Source organism: Antechinus flavipes, chromosome 1, assembly GCF_016432865.1.
Source record: "Antechinus flavipes isolate AdamAnt ecotype Samford, QLD, Australia chromosome 1, AdamAnt_v2, whole genome shotgun sequence".
Lineage (NCBI taxonomy): Eukaryota > Metazoa > Chordata > Mammalia > Dasyuromorphia > Dasyuridae > Antechinus > Antechinus flavipes.
The window spans coordinates 105877822-105891398 of NC_067398.1; the positions used below are offsets into that span (position 1 = coordinate 105877822).

Below are 13577 nucleotides of genomic sequence, written 5' to 3' on the forward strand. Positions count from 1 at the left end.
ATATTTTTAAATTATATGATATCATAATATTCTCTAGGACTGGGTCATAGATAATAGTCATCTCTGTAAATATTTTAATCCTTTAAATTAGTGTTATTTCTGGAATTTTCTAGATTTGAAATTATATAAAAAATGGACATATTTATTGCTTTTTTCCCAAGGAATGAAAAGAAATTACAACTCTATGAAGTTAAGAATACTTTTTATGTTCTTAAATATTAAACACAAAATTGAATGCATTAGAAATATTTAACACATGTTGCTTAATGAAAAATATTTTCTTTTCAGTATTTTTACCATATTTTGAAGGGGGAAAAGTGAGAAATAAATATAAAAATGAAGACTCAAAATGAAGGCAATGAGCAGAGGAGAGTTCAGGGTGTGGCTTTATTACAGTTAATTAGAAGATATAAAGGAGAATAGTCCAAAGGAGAGCTGAAATGAGGATGAAGCAATTGAAGCTTAGTTACAAATTATAAAATTGAGAAAGACTAAAGGCATTTCAATATGTTTATCAGTGTAGAAACTATTTGGCAAGAAAATGTATTTGGTAAGGTAGGTTCATATCAGCTCCTCCTAACTACCATATCTGCTTCTTCCATGTAGGGCTTTCCTCATCTGTAGTCTTATCCTGGGTTTCTTCCATCCTCATGATGGATGGGATGTCGTCCTCTTTCCCTTAATTAAAGATATGCTTCAAGTTCCTTATCTAAGGTGTAGTTTATGGCACATGACATCAAAGCAAAAATTTCCAGTAACAAATTTGGTCCAGAAAAAGGATTAGTAATGAATGTAAGGTAGAATACAATCAGTGGGATCATTTTGACTTCTGGTATCTTGGGAAAGTCAGAATCTTATTCATCTTTCACAGAAAAGTGAAGTGTGGATAGGATATAGAATATAGTACATAAGAAAAAAAAAAAAAAGAACCAAAAAAAAAAAAAACCAAAAAAACAAAAACAAGCTCTTCTATCCTCTAGAGCTTGGAAAATACTTTGTGGGACCTAGTCTGGTCTTGCTTAGAACAGCTGATGCACTCTGCTTTATTATCCATTGTGAGATATCCAAGTGGAAATGTTTGATTTTGTAAGTGATAAATTTTGTTGTTTTCCTCACTATCAAGATTGATTTTTTCATTTAAAAGCCATGTGTTACAACTATAGCTGTTCTCAACAGTTTTACTTTCTTTAAGCTTTTGTTTGGCTTTTAAAAATGAGATTGAACTGCTTAGGAAAGAAAAAGATGTCTCAGAGATAGCAATTCGACACTGATAGGCAACTTATTTTACATACAGTCACATCAAATGTTAACAATGAAAATCCTATATCATCAGCACATTTTTATATGTCTACTAGTCCCCTCCAGGCATTGTCAAATGAAATATCTTTCTTTCTGGACCTCTATTTCTTAAACATTCTACTACATGTCAAAGACATTCAACTACATCTGCCTGAAACCATTACTTCTTGCTAACATCATAATAATCTTGATAACGATTTTGATTATAATAGGGTAATGAAATTTGCCTTCAAAAGTTGCTCTCAAAGCTAACAATTTCTAACAAAGAAATTATGTCTTGAAAATGAAGGGATATCCAAAAATATGAGATGGGTATATGAACAAAACAATTGTGATAATATTCAATTTCTTATTTTCTTAATGTAAGTTGAGTCTTAAAAGTTGATTTCAGAAAATTGATTCTAGAAGTTTTAAGTTTTGTCGATGTCTTTTTTTTTAATCCATAAATTTACTAATATAAGCCCCACATCAAGACCTCCTTTGTCACAGTGAAAAAAAAGCAGAATCAACGAACATAGGAACTTCATTTGACCATGTATGCTATGTAAAATCAATTTTACTTCACACTTCAAGTGTAAAATCTCATGTTTATATTTTTAATTTCATGTTATAGATACACACATATTTTAGTCTTGTGTATATGATTTGAAAAATCCTTATAATTAAAAAATATGAGAAATCTGTAATAATTTATTATATATACATATATCAACTTTTGTTCATTTTCTCTATAATAAACTTATCAATACTAAGAGCCATTATAAGATAAAAACAATAAAATTAATTATGATAGCTGATCTAGAATTTTAATTAAAACTAACTTATAATTTTCTGTTTCCTTGATTCAGAATGGGTCTATAAGCTTGTTTATAAAAACTATATCTTAACAATTACATTTCAACAAAATTTATTTGTTGTATAATCGTATGTATTTTAATTTATATATTTAAAAATATTTTGAGAACTTTCTGTTTTATCAGTCTGGTAAAGAGGTACATGGCACACACACACACACACACACACACACACACACACACGATAAGGATTCTTGAATAATGAATTTAGAATGTGCCACCTATGTGACTTTGAATAAGTCACTTCACTAAGCTACCTTGTACTTAACTTCTGTACTGTTAGGAAAATAGGCTAGTTTAATCAGATAATCATTAAGGTCTCTTCCAGCTCTTGAAAATCATTGATCTTACAAATATACAGTGATGAACTATAGGGAATTTCCTCCCCCAAAGCAAATTACAATGTATTTATTACTTATTACATCAAGTCTTAGGGGATTACTTGAGTAACAAAGAGGTAAGTTACATAATTACTAATTATCAGAATCAAGATTTTGTGAAATTTTCCTGACAGTGTTCAACACTTCATGTTGTCTTACAAATGAAGTTTATTCAAAATATATTTATATGCACATTCAAATCCAATCACTCATTGAGATTTTAAAATCTCATACATACACACACACACACACACATACACACACAACAATATAAGTCTTTCAAAGTGTTTGGATTAACATACAAAATTAATCATAGCTGCCCCTTACCATCTAACCATATCCTAATATATTCTGGCTATGCTTGCGATTTGAAAAGTAGAATATAGAGACCTATTTACTAAGAAGATAAATTGCAATAGAGTTCTTGAGTATATCTAATATTTCCTTTATAGAATCAGTACAATAAATGGAGGAGGGAAACAGAATTCCCTAAAATCTCAGAATTGAATTTTTCCATTGTGGACTAGATTACCCATAGCTTGAATTCTTCCTTCTATTTTCTTTGGTATTACCTTTTCTTTCTATTCCCTGTAGTCTCCTTCCCAATTTAGCCCCTCTATTGGTTTGCATTATTATATTATTTAAATATTGAAAAATATTTCATGCAAAATAATGTATTTTATTATTGTCAAATATTTGAAATGAGTTCCTTTTTGAGCCCTCTGAAATCTTTAGGGAAATGTACTTTGGAAATATCACAGAGTTAGCATATTTTTATCTTTCCAACCATCTAAGCCAGCCCTTTACCTATTTTACTGCTTGAACTCCCACTCTTTTGATACTCTTTCTGTTGAAACTCACATAGCTGACAGCAGAAATTATACTGTATATATGTCTCTAAGAAGATATCTATAAATGTAACGAGGAAGAATGGTTATCCTGAGAAAATAACCATGGCATACATGGTTTAATTTTCCTCCTATTACATTGTATTTTTAGCATATTAGGGATATATATATATATATATATATATATATATATATATACATACATAAAGAGAGAGAGAGAGAGAGAGAGAGAGAGAGAGAGAGAATGGAAGGATGTAAATTTATCTCTTGTCTATAAGAACACATAAATGTGCATATATGTATATTAAAATATGTACATGTGTATAAGTATATGTGTGCTTGTGTTTACATGTATGGATAGATGTATATTACACTTAGCCTTGATTAGACAATATTGCTCTCCAAAGCAACCCTTTTTGTTGTAATTCTCACATATTTTAATTTATTAAGCATTTTGTTTTTAAACTTATTCTTTTTATTTACAACAATTTCAGTCACTTACAAGTAGTCCTTACTATTTCTGATATCATTATGTCTCCTTCACTTTTGAGAACAAAAGATTAAAAAAATCCTGTTTACCTTACAAACCCTTTTAGTATCAATCCTATTTTTTTTTCCTCTTTCATACCAAACTTCTTGAAAACCTCTTGCTTCCCCCCCTTTTTTTTTGCTTTTCCCCACCATGTGTCTGTTTTTTCTTATCATTCCTTCCAAAGCTGAATCTTGAAGATCACCAAAACCCTTCACTTCATTTAAACACAAAGTCATTTTATTTACATTTGTTAATTTCTCTAAAGAATTTAATACTGTTCAGTAAAGCCTCTTTGCAACACCATCTTCTATGGATTTTTTTTTTTTTTTGGATACTTTATTAATGGCTCTTTTCCTACCTATCTTATCATTCCTTATTTTTATAATCTCTCTTCCTCTCAACAACTATAGGATATAATGGAATCCTCATTCTATGGTCTCTGTTCTCTCTACTCTCTCTACCAGAAAAATTATCTTATTTACTATTTCCAAGTGTTATTTCTATAATAGAGACATCAACTATAGATTATAGCTACTTCTATAATAGAGACAACAACTATAATAGAGACAAATCAACTAACAGTTCTTCATTCCCAAGCTCTTACCCAAGCTTCTATTCCATATTTGCAAGTAGCTATAAGATATATCTTTGTGCAAAACTAATGTCTATTTTCCCAGCTCACTCCCAAATCACTTTAATTTCTCTTATCAATTTAACCATCTTTCTAAAGACACCATTTACTGGGCATGGATCTTGGGAAACATCTTTTACACATTGAAATAGACCCTAAGTTCTATTGATACAATTTCAAAATTTGAAATTCATGCCTGACCCAAAATTTATAAGTCTTCCTCTTCCACTATCCAATCCAATCCAATAAACATTTATTAAGTTCCTCCTGTGTGTAAGTCAACTGTGCTAAGTATTGGGAATACAAATAATAAAAAAGAAAGATAGTCTTTGCCCTCAAGGAGCTTACAATCTAACATGGGGAGATGAGATATAAAAAGAGGGGAGAAAGTATATATGCATGCAAGCAACACCAGGGCTACCCAACATGGGGGCACATTGCTTTATGGAGCTGAAATAAGCTGGAATGGCAAAAAAAGAAGGGAATGAGTCAGAATTCAGTTTTTGCCTTCATGAATGAAGTAATTAGGAATTGATTATGCTACTCTGTAGTCTTCCACTTAGAGAAGAGCGGAGACAAAGGGAGGTCAGCTAGAATTAGCAGCATGGTGATAATATTAGAGATGGTGGCCTCAGCCTGAGAGAAACATATTATTTTGGGGAACTAAACTCAAGCAAAGCAGCAAATGGAGGATGGATATCTTCTGCCATGGATGACATCCATACCTTCTTATAAAAGCTCTATTTCTGCTTCTTAAATTGATTTTTCTGCCTCTAGTGTCTCTACTTCAGTGTTGTAAAATTATTCTTACTCAAACACTGTTTTAATGATATGATTACCAATGCATATCCTTTTTTATATATATCATAGGACCCAAACTGTTTTCTTAGTTCTAAAGTTACCCCAAATATGGACCATTTATTAAACTTTATTTTCCATCATTTCCTATTATAAACACTTGGAGTGTATTTATCATGTCCTACACTTGTTTGTATAGACCATTGAAACTAATATAGCACTTTATGCAAAATCATTATTTAGGATCTGTTTGTTGACTGATTGATTGCTTGAACACTTTATCTTAGTCACTGAATCTTTGCATAATTCATTCTTTGTGCTATTCACTTAATATAAATTTAAAGTTTAAATGTTATAATTGAGCTAAGTTGCAACCCTTGTCTCCTTGGATATATATAAAATATATATAAAATTATAATAGGAAGATAACACTTACAAGAATAACTGAGGTATCCAAATGTTTCCCCATCACCATTAGATCAGTATTTAAGCCAAGCCACATAGTCATCATTGAGTACAGAAATTATTGGGAAAATTATAAGGAAAGATCCACTTTCCTTATCACTGTAAGTAACAACTGTTGCACACCTGCTACCAACAAGAAGATAAACACAAGAGGCAATACCACTCTGTAGCACCATTCATGCTTCTGGCCTGGCACTCACAGCCAATATTCAGGAAATTAAGTCTTGTAGAGCAGGGGCAGCTATCCTGACTAACAACTAAGCAACTGCCACCCAAAGGATGAGCAAGGCAATCTAGTTGAAGCATCAAGACAAGCTGAAGGAGAGTACGTGCTTTTCAATTCAAACCATTTCTACCACCACTATCACTTTGGCCACCATTTCCCCTTAAAACCTGATGAAGACAGTTGAAAAAGCTGAACACAAGAGTCTTTAGCAGAAAAATACTTCCAGCCCAGTGTCCATCAGCATATCCTGGGAAGCAATCCCTATGAAGTTGAAGTCTGCAGGTACTATATAGTCACAGCTACCTAAGGTCCAAAAAATAAAAATCATACCACTATAGTCATTAGCATTATCAAAATCTTCTAAGTGAGAAACTGATATGATTTTGTCAAAGAAAATAATATTAAAGAAAAGCCTTTAATATCTGCTTTGTTGCTCCACTCTAAAATCCATGGGACCATCCCGCATGACTTGAATCAGAAACTTTCTATATGTGTTGTCTTCCCCATCAGAATGTGAGCTCCTTGAAGGCAGGAACTATCTTACTTTCTAGTTCTTTTTCTAGTGTTTTGCACATTGCTTACCTACAATAATTACTTAATATATGCAATGTGCAGTTTTTCAGTTAGTATCTGATGTCATAAATGTGAATAGCATTGACGTGTAGCTAACAATGCAAACTGATATTTTTTTCCCCCACAACTTATCATTTGAAAGAGTTGTCTTGGACATTAAGAATTTAAATTAACCAAGGTCACAAAGTTTGCTTGTACTTGATGCCAGACTTGAACCTGGGTCTTCATCATATGAGGCAAGCTCTTTATCCACTAGAACAGACACTTCTTGATATATTCATTTAAAATTATATAGTAAACTTTTATAAATTTATTATAAATAAAATTATATAGTAAACTATTATAAAAGTCACTAAAAGGAAGTCCATTCTCTGCTTCTCCAAATACTCATTCATCAAAATTCAACTTCCATTCCCTATATTTAAATTCTTCTAATAACTAAGGCCATAATTCATTTTACTCTGCTATAATTCTTTTTTTACACTACAGCAAGCACCTCATTATTCTATTCTCTAATTGCCCATATACATAACTTTAGATGTTATTAAAGCAAAACTAAGAGTAAAACCCCCTTTCGGTATAGCAATGTAAATGAAATCAACATATAGAGATAACACTAGTCAAATGCATGACATTTATTCTTATCAATAAAGTGATAAACCATTTCTTTGTCTGGGGATGTAGTAAAGATGTGTCAAAACCAAGTGTATCCAAAAAAAAAAAAAAAGAAATGAAAGCATTTCCTTCTAAATAATTCTGATTCCCATGTACCAAATAAATATATTGTATGTGTATATGGATAAATAAGCATTTCTATTTTAAACTTAAATACAAAACAAAAAAAAATGCTATGATCACAGCAGAACATGAGATGATTCAAAATATAAAACAATTTCAAGAAAAACATATATAAATACTGTACATTTTATTCAGAGCTCTCCATCTTTGTATCATTGTAAGTTTTCTTTTGTTATGTGCTGTATATGTTTTGATTTATGTTTCCCTTTTTCATTCTCCCCAGAAGTCTACAATTAAGCACGAATATACATATATATATAAACATATGTATGTATGTGTGTGTATATATACACATATATATGTGCAAACATATATGAATATATATACACATAGATATCTATAATCATATATTTATGTATTCATATGATATGTAAGACTGTATTATTCTTATTTGAATGTGTCCTTTGTTTCTATGAAGGTTAATAACATCTTTATTCATAGTCCAAGTCTTCCCATATTTTACTAAATCCACCAGCTCACCATTTCCTATCCTACAAGCTATATTCCAGCCTTATACTGTCTAGTTATTTTAAAGTCTAAAACAATATTGATTAACATGGCAGACATATGGTAGTTTCCCATTTTTCTTTTAATTAAATCTATTTTCACTTTAATTTTGTCTGAGTTCATGATTACCACCCTTATTTTTTTTACATAATAAATTCCACTCCTGATCTTTATTTTATGTCTGTATGTATCTCTCATTTTTTTCAATGTTTCCTGAAAATAGCATGTAGTTGAATTCAAATTTTGAATCTACTATTTGTATTTCATGATAAATTTATCCAATTCACATCTAAGCTAAATTGTTTGCTATTTACTTTCCTATCTACTCCTTTCACCTTATTCCTATCCCTCCTGACTCCTTTGTTTTACTTCTACCTCATATATGACCCTCCTATTACTTAATTTAATCTCCTTCCGAGAATCACTCTCTTATTCTATTTCCCTACTCTATCCCATGTCCCCTTGTTCCTCTCTCAATTTAGAAGACACACACACACACACACACACACACACACACACACACACACACACACATAGAGAGAGAGAGAGAGAGAGAGAGAGAGACAGAGAGAGAGAGAGAGAAATATATAGATAAAATCCCTTTAAGACATTCCTGATGATAATAAGATTCCAGAATTCCAGCTCTTCTCAGGAGCTCTGTTTCAGTTCTTCCTCTTGAATCTCTTTTGTATGAGATAATTACTTTTTGACTTTTTTCTACACAATTTTACTTTTTAGAGTCACATCATGTTAAGCTTTATTATTCTCATTGTTTCCCCAATCTTTCTTTTGAATTATCCAATTACTAATGACAATCACAGACATACAATTTACATTTCTAAGTATAAAAAGTAAACAATTTGTACTTACTGAGTCCATTGTAATCAGTCTTTTATTTTTGCCTTAAATTTTCTTGCCTCTCTTATGTCTAATTTTCTATTAATATAAGATCATTTTGAACAAAATCCTGAAAGTCTTGCAATTCATTGAATATCCATTGCTTTTTCATTCAGGATTATGCATTAATTTGTTGGGTATGAAATTTTCTGTTCCAAACACAGATCTTTTGTTCTTCTGTGTATAATGTTTCAACACCATTTAGTGCAGCCATTGCTAGATCTTGTGTGATTCTAATTGTGGCTCCATTGTAATGAATTGTTTTTGTTTTTTCTTGTTGCTCATGATATTTTTTCCTTAACCTGGATATTTTAGAATTTATGATATACCTGTAGGTTTTCCTGTTAGGATCTTTTTCAAGTGGTGATCAATTTTTTTTTTTAATGTCTATCCTTTTCCTTCTCTCCCAACCCCCTGCTGGTTTTAATACTCCAGGACAATGTTCTTTAATTATTTCTTGTATTGTTGTATTAAGATTATCTTTTTGATAATAGTTTTCAAATACTTTGATTATTCTTGTGTTTTCTCTTCTTGTCGGATTCTTGAGATCAGTTTTTCTTTCTTATCAGATATCTTACATTCTCTTCTGTTTTTTTTTTATTTTTATTATTCTGTATATATATATATATATATATATATATATATATATATATATATTTCTTAGTCTCTTATAATGTTGCTGAATTCCCCTTGCCTAAGTCTAATTTTCAAGGACTGATTTTCTCCCTTAAAATTCTAGATCTTTTTCTCTTAGTTGGTTGACTTTCTTTTCATAATTGTGTTTTCTCTGGACTGTTCATTCAATCCCCACCCCTACCCCCAACCTCTTTCACTTGATTTTTAAAGTGCTACCATCCCTTATGTTCTCTCAGTCTAACACCCTACTCCCATCCTGGCTTATGTCCAACTCCCTATACTGACCCACCCCACATTGTCCATGAAAATTCCTGTGACTATGACTGAGATTACCTCCCAACCAAGGTACCACAGGGCCTTCTGCTTGCTATTTCTGTGCTATTTCACTTAGTGAAATGTAAACCTCTATCCTAGTGGGCTTTTTTCCGATCTTCTTCAGTCATCCCAGGAGGACCACTGTTCTGCTCCAATTCTTATTATTTTTGCTGCTCTATATTCACCTTGAGGTGCTGGGGCTTTTGGTCTTCTTTGTGAAAAAAAATCTGGAGAGTTTGAAATATTCTTTCCTACTTTGCCATCTTCCCAGAATCCTTTTTTTTTTTTTTGTAGCAGTAAGAGCTTTATTTATCTTCTATTCTTTTCCAATATAAACTTTCCATTTGACCAGATTGCTATCATTGTCTCTAACTATCCTTACTACCCTAATTATGATGTTCACATCAGAGATAAGCTTTGATTAGACAGATACTCAGAAAGACCTGAGATCAAATCTTGCCTCATACACCCACTAGCTATGTGAATCTCTGAGACTGTTTCTTTTTCTGTAAAATGAGATATTTGGAATTTATCACCTTGCAGCTCCCAATTATGCTCAATTCTCTTTTCTAGAAGCATTTATTAATTCATCTATTATGCACTATGCACTGTTAAGCACTTTACAATTATTATCTCCTTTATTCTTTACAACTGTGGGAAGTACATGTTATTATATTTATCTTACAGGTAGGAAATTGAGGCAGACAGTGGTTAATGACTTACTTCTTCTGGGTCACACAGCTGGTAAGTATCTGATGCCAAAGTTGAACTCCAGGCCTAGTGATCCCTCCCCTGTACTACTTAGCTGTCATGCAAATAAAGAAAAACTTTCTTTGGACAAGAATGACATCTTATATGTCTTTTGTATTGTATGATTTTATAATATGACAAGAAGATTAGGGCTATGCATAGGTTTGAAGATTATTGCCTGTATTAGTTCTCTATATTTTGAAAGCTATTGTAAAGTAGACAATAAAACTGGATTTGAAGCTAGTACATGTCAGATGCTTTGTGACTGTGGTCAAATCACTTAACCTCTCAGTATTTTAAGCAAGTCTCTGAAATTCTGAGTTTTAGAGAAAGCTGATTTACTTTAGGGAAAATTTCCTCACTTGAAAGTTTAGTGTAATAATGAAATCATAAATGCCTATCATCTTCACCACCATCATCATTGTCAACTTTCTTGTTATCAGCACTATTGTTAGAATATGAGAAGAGGAGGATGTAAACATATTCAGTTTGTTTCCCCTCTGCTTTCTTTCCCATGTGGGGAAGGAAAAGTGTCTCACCTGAACTGTATCCAGACTTCTAGTTAGAAGGGACAGTGAATTTCTGAACCTATCTTTGGTAAGATGCCAGAAATCTCCTGGTGATAAGGGATCAAATCAGAACAATTTTGAGGGCCTAAAACTATTGATCTGGATGTATATGATTACAGAAAATCACATAAAATACAGAAGGAACTCTTCCATTTAGATATTAAAAAGTTATTCTGAAATAGATTATGTCTATGTATATATGTATATAAATATGTGTGTGGATGTTTATATGTATGTATATCCCCAAATCTATGAATTAAGGATTAGAGTTTCATGAAAATCTCAAAATAGATTGTTTTTTCCAATATTTTTTTAAAACGTTAATTGCTATGGATAGCTCTTTCCTAGCCTAAACTCAAACATTCTCAAGTACTTCTTAACTCATTCATCCTAAGCTCTGCTTTAGGACTCCCACTTGGACAATCAAAGGCAATGTAAAATTTGTTTAAATTCATTGCTGCATTGTCTTCATTCATCTGTATGAGCACATTTGGGAGCAGTAGGATAACAGAGAAACTCCTTCATTATTTAATGTGTCAAAAGCAATCAGAACTACATTTAGAAAGCCTCAGTCCACTCTGTTCCACTTTCTTTCTGCTCAGTGACACAGACACAAACCCCAGAGATGAATTCAAAGTAGCTCCAATATCTGGATTTGAAACTGACTCGAAGAATCAGGAATAAAATCTAGAACATCACTATCATGAACATCAAGAAAAAGTAGAAGCCACAGAAAGAAGAGACCTCAGAGGAAAAACAGGTTTTAAAAAAAATGGGGATTTGCAAATTAAAAGAATGCAATATTAATTGCACATATTTGAATATGCGGTCACCTCAATTACAAAGAAAAATCTAATTTGTCAGGAGGTAAAGAGAAATGATAGAGCAATTATTCCTCTGAATTTATTTCTTAATTTTCTAATGATGTCCATTTCCTAGGTTCTGCTGGTATTACAATAATTAAAGGTCATGAGAGAACATTTGTCCCAAGGAGGCATAAAGTCACAATGGAAAACTCAGAATATAAACCTGAAGTCTAATATGAACATAGGTTCATGATGCAGAACCAGCAATCCAGAGATTTTTATAGCTGCTATGTTAATCAAGAACTTATTCTGTTTCATAACTCTAAACCCCATTAACCAGCCATGATTGGTAGTTTCATAATCTAGGTATTGAGCTGAAAGCTGAGAATGTCAGATGAAATTACCTGAGTTCATTACCTAAAAAAAAAAAAAAAAACCCAAAGTGTCACATAATTATGAAAAACTATTTTTTAAAATTAATTTCCAGAATCTTAATCTGGTTTCATAGGCAGAGAAGTCAAGCATGGAAATTCAAAAGATAAAGGTCATATGACATGGAAAAGAAAATAACCCAGAAAAGTCTTATTCTCCATTGCCCTAATGAAGAATGCTGAGCAGATTGAGATAGAATCTTGAAAATTCTAAATCCACACGGTGGAGAAAACACTTTCAGGAATAAACCTCCATTGGAAATAAACTTTTTGTTGTTGTTGTTGTTAAGTTTAATTTCATGACAGATGATATTATGCTGGTAGGTTTAAAACTATGGTTTCACTTAACATTTTTTTTCCCTTTAAGAATCATGCAAGAAATCTAAAAAAAGGTTAAATGATTCCTTGCAATCCATCTTTGCTGTTTGGATACAATTATACTTATAATAAACTGTATGTTTCATAGAGTTTTTGCTGTTTGGTAATACTGCTATACCAACAATTTCCTCCTCAACAGTAGCCATTTCTTATTAACTAGGGTTATATTGTATATCTTTAAGCAGAAGCAAGTAGTAGACTAATACCTAGTCAGAAAGTATTGAAAGTATTACATTACTTATGCAAAAGAATAGATGAGGAAAATAGAAATTCCTGAATGGACTTTCTCCTTTCCTAATAGACCTATTTTTTTTTTCAGCACATGCTATCTTCTCTCCCTCTGACATTATTTCACTTCCAGTTCTATCAACATAGCAAATTAATTCTAGGAAAAGATTAAGATTTTTATCACTCTTCAGTATAAGATTTAATTGGAAGAAAGACAATTTCTGCCTTATATATTTGGATAGGTAGATTTTTTTTTCTCCCAGCAGAAACCTACCATACAAGATGTATTCTTGCTCAGCCTATTTACTACTTTACTAAAAATCATAAAAATTGGGTTTGGGGAATGGGAAAGAAAGGAAAAAAATTCCAGAAAGGTGAGGATATTACCTTCCTGGAGATAAGTTGTAATTACTACTTGTTTCACAATAGGATAGAAGGAAACAAAAAAGGAAGGAAAGGAAAGGAGGGAGGGAGGGAGGGAGGAAGGAAGGAAGGAAGGAAGGAAGGAAGGAAGGAAGGAAGGAAGGAAGAAGGAAGGAAGGAAGGAAGGAAGGAAGGAAGGAAGGAAGAGAGAGAGGAAGAGAGGGAGGGAGGAAGGAAGGAAGGAAAGAAAGAAGGAAGAAAAGAAGGAAGGAAGGAAGGAAAGAAGGAAGAGA

The 13577-nt window shown here is 32.0% G+C and overlaps 1 protein-coding gene across 18 annotated transcripts in view; it reads left to right on the top strand.

Moving 5' to 3' along the window:
* PTPRD (protein tyrosine phosphatase receptor type D) overlaps positions 1–13577 on the top strand; it is a 2844105-nt gene that overhangs the window by 1691311 nt on the left and 1139217 nt on the right. For 2 of the 18 annotated variants that reach the window (XM_051987374.1, XM_051987367.1), the window contains one exon: positions 10447–10503. The exons of the other annotated variants lie outside the window; for them this stretch is intronic. The gene's annotated coding sequence lies outside the window, so the exon portion shown is untranslated. The remainder of the gene's footprint in view (positions 1–10446; positions 10504–13577) is intronic. 18 annotated transcript variants of the gene reach the window in all.